The sequence below is a fragment of the Metopolophium dirhodum genome, chromosome 5, assembly GCF_019925205.1.
Source record: "Metopolophium dirhodum isolate CAU chromosome 5, ASM1992520v1, whole genome shotgun sequence".
In the NCBI taxonomy this organism is placed as follows: Eukaryota; Metazoa; Arthropoda; class Insecta; order Hemiptera; family Aphididae; genus Metopolophium; species Metopolophium dirhodum.
Genome location: NC_083564.1, coordinates 17134657 through 17152861, shown reverse-complemented (window position 1 = coordinate 17152861; position 18205 = coordinate 17134657). Strand labels below are relative to the sequence as shown.

Here is an 18205-nt window from a genome sequence, read left to right as displayed (position 1 = left end):
CTACGTTCCTTCGCACTTCTACTCAAATCCGACATAATCTTACTTAACGAAACCCCTCTATCCCCTTCTACCAAACTTCATATTCCTAACTATTTCACTTACAGGAACGATCTGCCACCCATCCGCGGCTCGCCTGCTCACGGTGGCACGGCAGTCCTAATTCACCGACGCATCATTCACCAACCTACCACCCTTAACACACTCATTCAAACCTCTTCCGTCCTTATCCAAATAAATGGCCACGAAGTACTTATATCAGCGGTATACAAACCACACTCACGACTCACGACTTAGACTTGCTAACCCAAAGTGCTGAATGGCAAATTTCGGCAGGTGATTTCAACGCCAAACACCCTCTGTGGTTTAGCCCCACGACAAACGCTGCCGGCCGCGTCCCTCATCCCCCACACACTTCCCGACAAACTCTCGATACAGACCTGACATACTCGACATCGCTCTCGTTCGATTACCTTACCCCACTTGTTAACGCAAGATATCGTCAATTCCGTTCCGTGGTTATCCATATCGAACTGTTCACGAGCCTACGTGTCGGATGACGACTTTGCGTGCGCATCCCCTTCCCGTCCACCATGATATCGGCCAGGCTGACTATTATATGTGTGTGCTGGTGCGGCGGCGCAATGGCAACCAGTTGTTGTACGGTCTCTCTTGTCGTCGGACGTCGTCGCTTTTGACGTCCGTGGAGACCTCGTGGGTTGCAAATTCTTTTATATCAATGTTTAGTAGCCGGTTACCAAAATAGTGATTGATAGTTGCTTTTTTGTGCCCGAACGTAATACAATATTACAAGCTCTCGATCACGATCGCCTTGTGCACTTAGCTGTTTCCGACGCCCACCGTACGCCAATCGTGTTAATAGGCCAAACGATCGAATCCGCGAGTGCATTGTGTGATTAGCCACCACTGCCGCCACCCACCGCACGCCGACCGCAAACTCCGCCACCGCAGCTACTGCCGTCAGCCGATCGCAATTGGGCGTAAACTCACCTTCGATAAAAGCGTCCAAGACATCACTAGAAAGGCCACTTATGTTCGCGGATTGCTTTACCCCATACTTAACCGTTCTAGCCCCGTCCTAACGACTTCAAAACTCAACATTCTAAAACTCTACGTTTCTCCAATTCTTTCTTATGCTGGCTCCTCTTAGGCACCCTTTATGGGTCCCTCACATTGGAAACGCATCGAATCTGTCCAAAACATCGGCATTCGTACGGTAACTGGTATGACCACTGTCGTTAAAAGCTAGGTCCTTCTAAAATCTGCAAGCTTCAAGTTTATCCCAAATTCTATTCATACTCAATCCAAATCGATGTTCTACAAAAATTCTTTCTCCGATCATGCCCTTCTCCAACTTCTAGGTTAAACTCAACCCCTCCAATCACTCAACAAAAAAATAAACCCTATCCGTTAACATGGGTAAACCAAAAATGCTACAACTGCACCTAAGATCATGCCTTCATTTACCCAGGACAAACTCACAGTCAAGTTCAGTCAGAACATCAAGCTCCAAGCTGCAGACACAACCACCTTCCGTTCAGTACAGGCCGGTATGGAAAACACCAACATACCCTTTCACACCTTCTAACTACCGTAGATCGACAACTCAAAGTGCTACTCAAGGGCGTCCCAAGCTACGTCACCGAAGATTCCGTGAAATCTGAGCTCGAGTTACTAGGATACACTATCACAACTCATGTGTGCCAATTTCTGAAAAACGGTAGAAAGCTTTCAATGTACATGGTATTTTTCCCAAATACCCAGAAAAGCAAGAACATTTTCAACATCCCCAGTCTGTTCTACGTATGCATCCGCGTAGAGGCCTACAAGACATCTGGACCATCCCAGTGCTTCACATGCCAAGGCTTCGGACATTCATCAGCCAACTGAGAAAAATACCCGGTAAACTGACCAGTCGCACATAGAAACCACCTCAACCACTCCACCTTCTACTCTGAGTCTTGGGACCAAACCCCCCGAAACTCAGGAAAAGGACTATAAATTCCTCCAACCGTGCAATGCAATGCAAAGATTAGTCAGCTTTCAAACAGTCAACACACCGATCGGTCACAAGTCTCTGAAGAACCGAAGACCATCCAAGCCGTCGATCTCGCAAGCCAAAACCTCGTTGTCCCAAGGTTTTCAAGCACGAGTAGCAGTGATCATCGAAGATTACCAAACCACGCCACTCTACGGCAAGCCTACGAAATTCCAGCGACTGGCGACGACCAACAGTAGCGCGGATACATGGTAGTTAATACCGTGCCGACGCCGATCATCGCCGTACGACGATACTGTCCCACAGCAAATACATCGCGACGCCGCAACCAGCACGCGTCAGTCCGGACCAACGTAGTACATCGGCGACAACGCGACCATGCCACCGTGATTGACATTCATACTGCCTAAATCCATCGGTCCGACATATGTAAATCCGTGTATCAGCAAGTCACCACTTCAACGAGACGTTAACACTCCTCGACGATCTTAGAACAGTCCAAACAGCCATTCAGTAACGTTAAGTCGGCCCCACGGCCAACCCAACTACGCCGTTATCCTCAAGACCATTCGTCTAACGAAATCGTCTCGCCAGACAAACCATCCACCAAGAGATCCAAAATCTCCCTTTTCAGGGTGACCGATAATAACACCCTCATCGCACCTGTTACGGCCACGCGTAGCACTCGATCGAGTCCCACGGACCGGGCGCCACTTATATCATACGGGACCGATGTGTAAGGGCTCGTTCCCCTCATTTTATATTATATATTTAATCAATCAGGAAAATATACACAACTGTATAGGGACTCGAACGACCCTCAGTTCGTCGGCCCTACTCCCCTCGTGTAAATATAAATTAACTCTTGGCATAGAAATAAAAGCAAGTAAAGCAACTGCTTCATTTAATAAAAACCAAATTGAATTATTACATCAAAAGATTTAAATTAGCATCAATTAGTGAGTAATTGGTTAGACAATTTTGATTTACATAATTTAAAATTTGAAAGAGTACCTAGTTTCTTAATTCCTAAAAAGTTTGTATTGAGGATAATATTCCTTAAAAATGGGCTTACATAAATATAAAATAGACATAAAATTGGATCTAGTAATTATTATACTTGGGCCATTTTTACAAATAACTACTGATTATTTTCTATTTATAACATTAACCTATTCAAATTTAACACCGTTATATGGTCTGTGTTGACTTCAAAGTTTATAAGGATTATAATATATTACAATATAAATAATAATAATATTAAGGGGATTCGATACCGTGATTTTCTGTTTTTGTCTAACACACGCGCGACATAGTATTTTAGCCATGTTTTTCACCAAACATTCCAATTAATCTATTGAAGCGATAAGAATTATGAAAACAGATTTGAATTTGTCGTCAAGTCTACTTGAAATCGACTTTCCCACGTGTTTGATATTATCCCTCTAACTCCTAAAAATGTCATATTAAAAAAAAAGAAACAGTGTGTGAGTCTACCATTACATTCTGGGGAAGTAAAACTTCTTTCATAAGTATTGGGGCCAGTGAAATTATAAGTGAATTAAGGAGAGAGTGAGAAAAACCAATATAATAAAAATAAACGTGCATGCCACCACCACCGTGCATTGCTAGCAAAATAAATAAATAAACAAATGTGTAGTTTCATTTTTCCTGTCGTTTTATTTTTCATTACGATTTTTTCCACCCACACCTCAAGAAAGAAGTTTTACCTCAAAAGGTGGTCAAGTTAGTACTGATCTGCTGTACAGTAGTTGTAATGAATGTGGTATATTTGCATACAATGATAAACCATTGTATATTAAAAACGATGCTGAGCGGTTAGCGTAGCCCTTATAATATTATTATTTTTTCCTTACTATGGTGATAAACAAACATGTATACATTTATAGGTGAACAATGTACACGTTTATTTTAATTATTAAAAATTACATAACACTAATGTTAATTAACTCAGACAAATGCTATTGCAGTAGGAACCTTCTCCGTGATATAATCGTTCATTAAAAATAAAAATTAAGACAATCGGTCGAGTTTCCGAGAACATTAGCATCAAAAGTGTCGTTTTATTTTTCATTACAATTTTTTTTTACCAACACCTAAAGAAAAAAGTTTTATTTCCAACAGAGTATTTAAAAATTGTCGCATTTTAATTTTTGGAGAAGTTAATATCAAAAAATAAAAAATGTGGAAAAGTCTATTTCAAGAACAATTGACGACAAATTAAAATGTTTTCTTAGAATTCTTATCAGAAAACATAAAATATACGTAGGTAGGTAGATACGGGCTACGACAAGATTAAACATAAAACATCTTTTTTGCGACACGATTGTGCAAATTTGTCAGCGTGTCATAGAATATAGAAAGACAAAAGAAAAGCTACACAATTGAGCATACAAAACTTTGCAATGTTACCATTTTCAATTTTGAAGTATATTTTATACATAGACCTTATACTCATAGACAGAGCATTATTTATTTATTTATTTATTTATTTATTAATTAATTCACGGAATAAAAAATTCCTTATTTAGTACAGTACATAACAATAATTCAGTAAAATAAGATAGCTAACATATACAAGGGGTGATGGCCTAAAAAATACAGCAGAATTACAGGCACAGTAAATATATACTAAAATAATTAGGACACAAGTAAAATTACATACAACAAATGTACAAAAATAACAGAATATTAAGGTAAACTGAGAAAGGAGGGGTCCTCGTTAGCCAACCGCATCATGCGGTCAATTGGTTTGTTTTTACCGTAATTGGTACAGTGGAGAGGTACAGCAAAAGGAACTTGAGACCTTGTGGCCCGATGAGGAACTTTAAAGTTTACTTGGAAGAGCAGTGAAGGGGCGTTTAAGGAACCATCGATTAATTTTTTAAAAAGGCCAGATTAGCTTTAACGCGCCTATCTGCTAAAGATGTAAGGCCAAGTGCGCCCAATACTGCAGTATAGTCATGAGGAGGATGGACAATTTTTAGCATGTAAGCTGCAGACGACAGAAAGCGCCTTTGTACTCGCTCTAAGTGGCAAGAATCAGTTACCACAAACGGGTCCCAGAGCACAGACGCATACTCTAGCATGCTTCGGACTAAAGAGCAGTAGACAGTCTTGAGAGATCCAGACAGCTTGAACTCATTCATGGTGCGCATTACGAAGCCAAGCGATTTGAGGGCTCGGCAGCAGATGGAGTCAATGTGAGGGCGGAAGTTCAGATCAGCAGTGAAAAGAACGCCCAAGTCGCTATTGCTTGCAACTCTATCAATCACTGAACCATTGATAGTGTAAGAATAATCGAATACCAACCGGCGCCTGGTGAAGGACATAGCTTTGCATTTATTAGTATTAAATTGGAGGCCAAGAGTGCTAAACCATAAGCTAATGGAATCTAACTCGTTCTGAAGGGCGAGACAGTCAGCTTCAGATTCGATTTTTCGGAAAAGTTTCAGGTCGTCAGCGAACATAAGGAATCTACACTTAGGAACAGCCTTCGTAATTCCATTTATAAATAACGAAAAAAGCAGGGGAGACAAGTGACCACCTTGGGGAACACCAGATGGAACAGGGACGACAGCAGATTTTGATCCAAGCACTTTGACACACTGGACACGATCGGACAGGTATGATTTAAACCAGGACAAAATAGGTTCGCCAAAACCGGACTTATATAGGATGTCAATGAGGATAGCGTGGTCGACACGGTCAAATGCTTTCACAAAATCAGTGTAAACCACGTCTACCTGGGAGCGATTTTCAAATGCCTCAAGGACAAAATTATTAAACACAATTAGGTTCGAAGTGGAAGAACGTCCGGGTCGGAAACCATATTGTTCGTCGACTAGTACAGAGTCAACCGAGGGCTGAATGGATTGCAGTACTAAGTGTTCGAAAATCTTGGCAATATGACTTAGAATCGAGATGGGTCGATAATTCGTGACGTTAGATTTGTCACCAGATTTGAACACAGGGGTGACTGAGCTGATTTTAAGCATTGATGGAAAAATTCCATCATCCATTGAACGCCTGAAGAGTAACCATAAAGGAAAACAGAGGACAGATCTGATGTTATACAAAAAGGTCCCAGATAGACCATCAGGGCCAACGGAGTGTACATTTTTTAGAGCAGCTAACCCGTTTTCGACATCATCGACACTGAAGATGCAGTCAGAAGGTAAAGTATGCTGCGCAAATGGAATAACAGGTAGGCTACTTGCTGGGGAAGGCACATAGACTGAGTTAAAGTAGGATGAGAAAAGACTGGAGATGGATTCAGGACCAGTGGCAGTTAGATCATTGAGGTGAACAGAGTTGGGAATACCATTGCTAGATCTACGCTTACGTACAAAGTCCCAGAATAAACGAGGATTAACTTTAAGCTTGTTTTTGGTGTTATCCAGAAATGTTTTATAGCACTTTTTATAATAATACTTATACTGAGCGCGCAGGTTAGAGAACTTGTTATAGTCAGCAGGGTTACGTGATGCTTTGTATTTAGCGTGCATTTCTTTCTTGGCAAAAACAATGTTTTTTAGATTTTTAGAGAACCAGGATGGAAATTTAGAAGGTTTGAAAACAACTAAAGGTACAAAACTTGTGACACAGTAATGCAATGCATCGTACAATGCACACGTAGCAGAATCAATATCGGTTGTTGCTAAGGTTTCTAACCAGTTAAACGATGATAAGAAGGCACTAATACGAGGATAACAGGCTTTACGAAAATTATAATATTTATGACATCTATCAATAGATGGTAAGTTATCTACAAAAGTAAGCATAAAAACTAAGGCTGGGTGGTAAGGATCACAAGGAACCACCCCAGTAACGGATTTCTCTATATTGAACCGAGAATCATTTGAAAAAACTAGATCAAGGAAATTGCCATTGGAGTTGGGTATGTGATTTAGCTGGAAAAAATTATTATATGCGAAAACGTCAGGAACGCAGTGGATTGCAGGGCCAGAGGAAGAATAAATTAAGCCGAAATCGTCATTAGACCAGGATAGGTCAGGAAGGTTAAAATCACCAGAGAAAATAAATACGGAGCCAGGATTGGCGTCGATAATATATTGAGCAGCAGACATAAAGGATTCATATACCGGGATAGGGCTAATAGGAGGAATGTATACGGAACAAACAATATAAGCAGTATTATTTACATAAAATTTAACGAATAAATATTCAACATTGTTTATGAGTGCAGGTAACAAGTTATGGACCACATCGTTACGAATGGCAACGAGAACTCCTCCTCCTCTACTAAAACTACTGGATTGACTACTTCTATCACACCTAAATACAACATAGTTGTGTAAACCTAATTCCGTGTCTTGGAAGCTATTAGTAAGCCACGTTTCAGTTAAACAAATGAAAATATAATTAAACACAGCAACATTACATTTAAAAAGACAAAGTTTGGTTCTTAGAACTCTACAGTTTTGATAGTAGCCCATGGGTAGCTTCACTCCTTGGCTGATAAGTTTTTCGGGGTGTTTCACAACACCAGATCTGGAAGTGGGTGGAGCGTACGCCACACTAAGAGGAGGACAGGTAGACGAACATGAAGATATCAGTTTTTTGGAGTGGCGTCTTGAATCATCTCAGGAGCAAGACGACCCCAAAAACGTTTGACCATTACACCATCGGGCCAGAATACAGGATCGAGGACAATATCCAGCTTATCCGCAGGCAGACGAATATGGAACGAAGAGTATGATGGATGCCTTGTAACCATTTTACTGATGGTCACGTCTGGGTAACCATTGAACAACTCAGATTCTAGAAGGGCAGTTGTAACACTTGGATCAAGCCTCGAGACAAAAATATCAACATGCTTACGCACAGGCACTGATGACAGCTTAGAAGATGAGTTCTTTACAGAACCAACAATGAATTTTGATTTTACAGACGAAGATTGACTGGAAGTCAATTGATTTGTGGGTTGAGTAGAACGATTACCCGTAACCGAGTTCGGGTGTACATCAACTGGCAGTTTAAAGAGTTGAGCATTTTATTTGGGAGTTTGGGCATTAGGTGCCGCATTGAGGTGGTTGAGCTTATCATGTAGCTTAGCGTTACTAAGAGCCACTGATTTGAGCTCCACAACCACGGATTGGAGAATATTAGCAATATTAATTGAGTTTCCATGCGAAGGCGATACAGGATCAGAAGAAGAATCTTTTAAAAACTTAGACAAGTCGTCACTTAGCTTCACACCAGCGGGCAGAGTCTGCGCCACTATATAGTCAACGAGCATGCTTTTAGTCCATTTGTTTAACTCGGAAGAAAGAAGATCATTGTTTTGAGTCATTATGTGTTTTCGACTAACTGGTGAAAACGTGCGGATAAATAAAGGACAAATAAAGCGCCTTAGCAAAAATAAATAGGCCAAAAAATATGCACCCGCCGTAGACAACAAAGATAGGCGGCGACCTTGGCACGTGCTGGATTCGAATTACGAGATAGCCTCCACGGGTCGACGCTGCTTATCGATGTCGATAAGAATTCAACCGTAATTAGGTGATAGTATAAAGTTATAATAAATTATAATTTATAGGTTAGGGTCGAGCAATCACAGACATCATCATGATAGCAGTATTGTCATTTCTGGCAACATAAAATATATTTATTAGCATATTTATACAATATATTATGAAAACACAAAACTAAAAATGCATATTTTTAAAAAGCATAATTACAATAATAATTAATAAATAAAAATCATAAATTCAATAGATGAATAAATTATTCATTCAAAAACAATATAGTTTTTGTATATTATTCATCAATCCATTATCATACAATAATATTGTTAAAACGCAATAACCGATCACCCAACCTGAAATTATTTTAAGTATAAGGAGCATAGACGTGTTACACAATAGACCTGTTTTACAAAAATATTTATTCAAATAATTATAATAATTCAAAATATGATACGAATTAAAAACATAACATGATTTCATAGCCAATAATAGTCACATTTCATAAATCGGTTTTATAATAATAATAATATTAATAATAGTTATGAAAATAATAAAATCCAAGTATGGTACGAATCAAATTAAATAGCACGATGTAGCAACGTCACATAAAACATTCTATGCCCAATCGTGTTGCTAAACAGGTATAGTATGCTCAATCGTACTTAAGTGGTAAATAGTAAATATGCGAAAGTGGCTGACAGACACCACCAAGAATCGCTATACACAACCTTAAAATTTAACACAACCATTAAAGTGATGTACTCCTTGACGAGGTACAAATGACATCTATACTGTACAGAAGAGTGATTAAGTACCTAATTTCCGTTATTTTTCTTTCTGACGACACACACCTGGTCTACGGTAGTATATATATATTGTCATACAGGTGTGAGGGTTGGAAATAATTTAAATTATTTTACATTATTATTTATTTGACTAAAAAACATTAAATTAACTTTGTTAATATTATTTTTTGTATGTTATAAATGATTAACAGAAAGTTTAAAGAAAGTTGGATTTTCAGGTATGTAAAAGCTTAAAAAAATTATTGTAATTTATCAATTAATTAGTATTTAATTCGGTATTTGAACAAATCAGTATGTATCATAAAGTAACGATAAACGTTTGATAATTTACATGTATAGACGATTTTGGATTTATAAACTACTGTTTTGCAAAGCAATTTGGTAAGTAGTATATAGTGATAATAATCTATTTATTATAAGTATGTAAATTATAATTTCTATGTTTTTTTCTTTTCGTTTCTATAACTATAATATTATAATGCATTTTAATATATTTTTAAGAGGACGGATTCTTCAATTTTTAAGCAAGATACGAGTCTGTGAAATATCACAAGTTAAAAAATTGAGAGAGTGTGTGAGTCCACTGCCGCCAGCGTGCATGACTTGCAAAATAAATAATCAAACGTGCCGTTTCATTTTTCATTTTTAGTGTTTTTCGAAGAATTTGGAGAAAAATCACAAGGCCGAAAGTATTATCTTCATAGAAAATTCGCTCAGTACAAAAAAAAGTATACCAAATTACCAAGTACCAACTATATTATGATGGAAGAAATACTTATACTTTATTCAATTTTAATTTAATATAATATATTCTTCTTCTTTCTTCTCAACTTTGTAGGTGGGTCACGTACCCGTGTGCCCCACAACATGCGCCACCACTGCCAACAGCACACTATTGAAACTAGTAAACGAAAAATTTGCTATACGTATTTAGTATGGCGTATATATGCGTACATAATACATTAAAAATTCTCATAAATCACTTAAAAAAATGAAATGTCGTAAAAATATTTACCAACATCGCAGGATAAATACTGGTGTGTTCTCTCTCTGGATAGAGTACCTACAGATCTAGTCTATAATGGATATCAAACTACGTATTATTCCTCTCTTGTGATATAACTTTTTACTATGTATAAAATCTTAGAGCTCATAGCAGGTGTTACCTCATATGGAGTTGCCGTATAACGTCTATTTAAATAATAATATAATATATTAATTAACTCATTTTTATTTCATGCAATTTTGCGGTAATTCTCGTGTAATGATGATTGTCTCAAAAAATTGAATATCCCAGAGGATATTGATCAATTTAAAAAACATGTAAAAAAAGAGTACGACAATACTGTCCCAGCAACCAGTGAGTTTTTACAATTATTATACTGAACCACATATTATTATTATCTTTATTGACGGAAAAAAAAACTCGATTTACAGAATAATATATATAAAAAAAAAATTTGTTTTGTGTAGTGACATGAATACAATAAAATGTTGGTACAAATAGTATAAAGTTTACATTCAATTAATATAACAATTACATATTATGTGGTATATAATTTTACAGCTATAATAATTTTAACTAAAATTAATATTCATAGTGTTTCCTATAGTCATCAGTATATTTGAAGGAGATGATTTAGAGTATGTTTTAGAAACATTATTAATTAAAAAGCTTTCTAGATTTCTGGTGGATTTAGTATTTATTCGAAAATTTAATCGTTGCAGTAAATAAGGGCAATCTATTGAGTTGTTTAATAGTTTTAATAAAAATGAATAATGGAGGTTACTTCTTCTTGTATTTAACGATTCTATATTGAAGTAGGATAATACTCCGTTATAATTTGAATGTGGTGGACGTTCGATTTTAAACTTAAATGTTAGAGAGCGAAGAAAACGATTTTGAATAGCTTCGAGATTAACTCCTATGTTTTCTGATGACCAAATAAGGGATCATATTCTACATGTGATCTGACAAAAGCAAAATAAATACTTTTTAGGGCATTTACATAAGTTCGAGTAATGAAACCGAGATTTTGAAATGCTTTATTGGTTATTTTATCAATGTGTTGATTAAAACATAACTTAGAATCGAAAGTGGTTCCCAAGTCAGTAAATGAATCCACAGGTTCAATAGAGACATTATTAAATTTATAATCAAAATAAACATGAGATTTTTTAATATTAAATGATAATATTTTGCATTTACAGATATTGAGGTTCAAACCATTTAAATTACACCAATCATATAAATTATTTAAATCATCTTGTAAATTAATACAATCATGAATGGAATCTATTTTTTTAAAGATCTTCGCGTCATCTGAAAATAATAAAATATTTGAGTGTTTTATAATCATATTTATATCATTTATAAATAATAGAAACAATGTAGGTTAAAGATGGTCGCCTTGAGGAACACCTGAGAGAACTTGGATGGGTTCTGAAATAAATTGGTTTAATTTAACTAGTTGGATTCTATTAATTAGAAAGGATGTAAGCCAGGATAGTAATGGATCACAGAATCCGATTTTTTTCAGTTTATGTATAATATAAAATGATCCACACTATCAAACGCTTTATTGAAATCAGTGAAGACTGTATCCATTTGGGATTTAGCTAAGAATGAATCGATTATATTGTGTTTGAATATGGCTGAATTAGTTATGGTGGAATGCCCTTTACGAAAACCATGTTGAGTATCATGTAAAAATTTATTTAATATAAGAGATTATATTATATTTATTATTTATTATTTTTGAGAATATTTTTGGAAGTATAGAAATTTTTGAAATTGGGCGGTAATTATCTACGGTAGAGCGATCACCTTTCTTGAAAATAGGGGAAATAAACACAGTTTTCCAGATTGTAGGAAATATACCAGAATTTAAAGACTGGTTAAAAAGAAAATGAATATGAGGTGCAAGGACAAAACGACATTCGTGTAAAAAGGTAGCTGACAGATTATCGGGGCCTGTTGACAAATTTAATTTTAGATTATCTAATTCAAAAAAAACTTCTTCAAGTGATGGTATATGTGGCTACAATCTATCGCTCCGCTCAAAATCTAAAACAAATCTTAAAATAAAATAATTATATGAAATCAATTACAGTAATTAATATTATGATTTGTTTCCTTAATTCTGGGCATATTTTTAATGTAAATACAGAAAGACAAATACAACTCTTAAGAGGATGTCAATGTAATATTTATTTTCTCTTTCAGACCCATACACAACACTGTCATCTAAAATGGTTTTTAATGATTATTGAGTAATCTAAGAGTAAAATCATCCATCACAAAAGTTATAGAAGATAATTTTTAAAAGGGGTTTTATATTTTATTATTATTTGACTTTATATTCAGGGTTCAAAATAAAATTTTTTTTTTTCATATTTAAAAAATACGCCTCAATTACCTTGGCGTTTCCAGATACATATTACAATTTATTTAAATTTTACAAAAGAATAAGGTTTATATAAGAAAAATTATATGATGCAATAAGTTTTAGGATAGTATAAGTTGTATGTGATATATCTAAGTGTTCATGTTATATTTTTTGAAGAAGGTTCGTCTCATTGAGAAGTTCTAGAAGTGATAATGCTCTTTCTGTGTTTGGCACTAGTATTTTTAATTTTACACGTCACTCCCACGCAGGCATCAAATCATAATCAACAGATTACGAATCGGCCACACATTATACACTCATGAACATTTAATGAGGAAAAATTAACAACGTATAATATGCACCCCATGCAACACTGCGACTACAACTTTTAAACACCTATTAACTGAATGCCTCCTCACAAAATACGCCAGAGACAAACTGATGCACCCCAACAAAAAAATTATTGTAAAATTAAATTATTTAATTGTTTTGTGACAATATTTAAACAAACTGATATGTCGTACCCTCAAAAATATTATTCTCTATCATTTTTGTAATGGATGATTTCACTTTATGATTTCTCAAATATACAGGTCTTGAAACCGATTTCAAAACCGGTTTCAGAAATTGGTATAAACCGTTAAAAAACCGAAACCGAAATCAAAATCGAAAACGAAACCGAAAAAAATTGGATACCGGTATTAAAGTCAAAACCGAAATCGGAAAAAATTGGGAACCGTTGTTATAACTTATAACTCAATATTTTAATTTTAATATTTTAAATAATGCTTTTTTTTTAATTAACGTAAATTATTTTAAAATGTACGTAAATACGTAAATTGCATTGATACACCCATGGGATTATGATTAAAATGTTGATAACCATTTCATTATTTGAAAAATTATTATAGTTGTTTTATACCTTTTTTTTTTTTTTATTGTTCTTAAAAACAACTCGGCAGCAAAGGCCATTAGTTCACAATCCTTAATAACAATTTAGATAATATACATAGGGTTCATAGATACAATTATATTTTGATAATTAAATTAGTTAGCTTAAGAAATTTAAGCGTTTTTATGTTCTGATCCGGTTGTGGTCCGAGAGTTGAGTCGAGAATTTCGGCCAAGTTGAGGTTTTATACTTTTATTATAATAGTAATGAATAATAAATAATATTAATAATAGTTATTAATTATTTATTGGGCAGCACATTTGACAGATGACGGCCCGTATATGGGTCTATTAATTTATTAGATTGTTATTTAATAGTATTAAGCTATTAAATACTGAATAGTATAATACTATTATAATCAAACTATAAAATATAAATAATAAGAAAATCATATAATAATTACTGCTAGAACCAATTATTTATAGAGGTACAATACCAGGAAAAACTGAAAATTGCACGGGTTTTAATTTGTGTGAGTGATCGTACGACCATCACCGCTACTGCAGTCTGTAGGCCGTGGGGATCAGAGACAATAATAATAACACTAATATAAAAATAAATTTAAAATATTATATAATATTGTTTAAGAATTATTTAGTTATTAAAAATACTGTGTTTGCAGAAGTGCAGTCTGCGTGTTTGTTGTTCATTATAGTGTAGTTCCTTATCGGTTTACTTTTATACTTATAGTCTAGACATGTATGTACTATCTTTAAAGTTTAAACACTTTAAACTATTGAAATAATTTTGTTCTAGGTTCCTTAAAGCTTGTAATTTGTAGAATAAAATTACAAAATCACTCCTATTGAAATATTACTCTTATTTTTATCAAAAATTAAAAAATCATATTAAGTATTTAACTATTTAAGTATAATAAAATTATTTATAATTCTAACTTAAAGTCTGCTTTAAATCCGTTTTTAAAAATGTAGAAACCAGCATACAAAACCGAAACCGAAACCGAAATTTCCAAATATCGGTATTGGAAAGTTGAAACCGAAACCGGAATTTCGTAATACCGGTATTGAAAAATTGAAAACGAAATCGAAATTTTTTCAATCGGTTTCAAGCCCTCCAAATATATAAAAAAAAATACAGCTAATCCTTAGTTTTTGACCGATTTTCATAAGATTTTAAGAAGATATAATATGTAAATCCAAGGGCATTTAGTTTGACACAGGCTACGCCATCCAGAATCAGCTACCTACCTAATATAGCAAAATTACATAGAGTTTTGTTTAGAATTCTGATGTGTTTCCAAATCGATTTTAATAACATCTTTACAATTTTTAAAACACTCATAGGCCTGCGCAAACTGGAATTTTGGGGAGGGGAAGCGTGCATACAATATTATTGGGTTGTTTTCTTAATTTGGACTAAAGCTCTTAACAATACATGTAGATACATATTAATCAGTGCCAATAATAATACTTAGAATATAATTACAATGTTTATTTATTATTTGTAATTTTTTTGTAAATATCATGGGTTATAATCATAACAACTTACTCCAAGCAAATTAAATTTTTTTCCTCCAATCTGGAGGTAAAGTAAGAATCCTAATAGTTCCGGGACGTAAAATGAAAATCCCAATAAAGTCCAGGCGGTAAAGTGGAAATCGCCAAAAGTGCTGGGCGTATTCTCTACACTATACCAGACACTGGAATCTATACCACGATCCTTATAAAACATAAACTTTTGATTACATCTTACATTCATATTATAATCTCGATGCATGACCCTAAAAATAAATAAAACCAAATCGTTTCTTTCATGAAATATTGTTTACGTAATATAGTCTGGTTGTGCATATATCTCTGCATTACCTTTTCCGTGATCGATGAACGCAGAGGCGTGACAAAAAACAGTATGTGTGGATCGTGTGTGGAAGGAATTTTGCCAATTTCAGTTGTGTGAGTGAAATAGCTTACTTCCCGCCCATGCTACACAATATACTATTACGTTTTATTATTTTTTTATTACGAAAAATGATTTATTTTTTACCACATTTCTTAGAAAAAAATATTTTATTTTATTCTAGTTATATCAGAAAAAATCATTGTCCCTAGACCCTGGGACTTTAATTTAAGGGACACAATTATAAAATGTCAGGGGTGACCAGGCACACCAATCACCTCCCGTGCACACACCGTTGAATATACTACGAGTCTAAAACAAATAGTGGTCTAAATAATATATTATAGAAAAAATGATCAAAAAATGTATAGCTAGCCTTATCTGTCTCATCAATATTTTATTAGGTATATAAAATTATGTTAATATATTATTAAAATAATACAATGTTCTTGGATATTATAAATGTTAAATGTTATAAATATAATTAACAATCAAATATTATACTTTCTAGTCAATATACTGGTGGCATTCTTCGAGCTCAGTACGAGTTATTCGAATGCTGACGGTGAGCATAATTCTATATTATTTAATAATTATTTACATATTATTTAACATTGTAACTCCCTAAAAATTATTGTATTATACTATTATATAGACTAGGTATAGACATATAGTTGTGTTTGTGTAATTATATATTTATATTTATATAATGTACCTAACAAGACAGTGAAAAAGGCAACAATTTGAATAACCAAGGTAGGTACTTGTTATTTACTTGATTTACAGATGAATTATATGACCCAAGAACGTTTTGTTGTAAGGAAAGTGAGTAACAGTATAAACCACGATATTATAATATAATATAGTTAAATAGCACAAGAAATATAAACTGAATGTCAAATTGTGAGTAGAAAGAGCTCGCTTACATTTTTTACTCCGGTTTTTACATGCAAACCTTTACGATTGACATTGTTTCTTTTTTTTATTATTTGTAATACTTCACTAAGGTAATTTGGTTTTTATGTTTTTTAGTTTTGTAGTGAAGATTTATCTATATGCCTATTGTTCCAACTTTCCAAGCGTGTGGGAGATAATATAATACAGGCTGTAACAGGAAGACCTGAGAGGGTCCAATTCTTGAAATTTCATTAAAAATAAAATATACAACTGCCAGTTAAAAATTAAAATATACAGTATTGGGAATCTAAGCATTTTAATATTATTGTGTGCTATGAATAGTGCGTTTTAAGTACCTACCTATCCATATGCATTTCAATAATATAGTTATACATTCAATAACTATATTTAATTTTTTGAGATTGTAAATAAATATTTGTTTCTATTAATTTTTATGAGAGATACCTATTTAATATTTATTAAATTTCATATGATTAATCATTACGTCCAAAAATAAAATATTTATGTTTATAAATTTGCAGTTAATAACAAAAAAATTTTGAGTTGTGGTAAATTTGAATACTTTTATTTTAAATTACAATGTGTAATTAATATAAACTATACATTTTGTCGACTTGTATAATTATATTTTATTTATTTATTCTGTGACGAAGAATAGATGAAAAGTCATTATGGACAAATACCTATGTTTGTATTGAAATAATGTCTACTAACTGAAAAGTAATAACAAAACTATCCATAAACTTTTGAACATTTCATTGGTATATTAAACATTCTGTCTTATTCTAAAAAAAAAATTGCTTGATAAATTATTGTATTATTATGTGTTGAGAGTAGTGAGTTATAGTACCTTACTATCACTATGCATATTAATAAAATAGTTTTTTATAGATTTTATTTTTTAAGAATGTAAATTAATAGTTTTTTCTATATTTTTTATGATTGCCTCTTTAATATTTATTAAAATTCATAACATTAGTCATTGTACATACGTAAATTTAATATTAATATTTATACATTTCCAGTTACCTGCATTAAGATAAAGGTGTCATTAGGTAAAATGTTATTATACAATGTGTAATATGTTAGTGCTCAAGGCGGAGGATTCAACCCACCCACCCCCCCCCCACCACCACTTTCAATGGACTTTTTACAAATTTAGTATAATAATATGTACCATAGTGCGTTTTATAGTAACTGTGACTCGACGCTAACGCGGCTTGTGGTGTTTTATATTAGGGTTTCTAAAACTAGCGCATATTAATGGGTGGAGAATTTAAAATTGTTAACTAATATTTTAGACTGCATAAAATTATACCTTTATTAAACAAGATAATTAACGAATTATACAAGCTTATCTTACCATTTGTTATAAAACTTACGAAAAAACAAGCTATAGGTACATTTTTCTATCCTATAGTTTGAAAACCCCCGGTTTGAGACAAAACCACCACAAAGTGCGTTAGCGTCGAGTCATAGTTGCTATGAAACGCATTATAATTGTACATATAAATATAATAATTTTTAAGTTACAAATTTAGTTTAGAGCCATTGCGAGTTTTTCAATTTTTTTTCAGAAACCTATGTATTAGCAAATATGAATTTCCGGAAATCATTAGTTTTAAGTAAAAGCCTTACAAAGTTCACGATTTTCGGTGTTTTACTGCACTTTTAGAACCTTACAGTTTTACTGAACACCCTTTATTTATGTATATGTGGTGATTACAAGGGATGCTTTTTGAAGCAGTAAGGAA

General features: G+C 33.7%; 1 long non-coding RNA gene across 1 annotated transcript; it reads left to right on the top strand.

Annotated features, from left to right (window-relative positions):
* The first annotated feature begins 9459 nt into the window (after positions 1 to 9459).
* Positions 9460 to 17506, top strand: LOC132944492 (uncharacterized). The gene is made up of 7 exons (XR_009664463.1): positions 9460 to 9553; positions 9675 to 9716; positions 10633 to 10695; positions 16045 to 16098; positions 16320 to 16358; positions 16973 to 16999; positions 17477 to 17506. It is a non-coding gene; the product is annotated as an uncharacterized LOC132944492 (long non-coding RNA).
* The last annotated feature ends 699 nt before the right edge of the window (positions 17507 to 18205 follow it).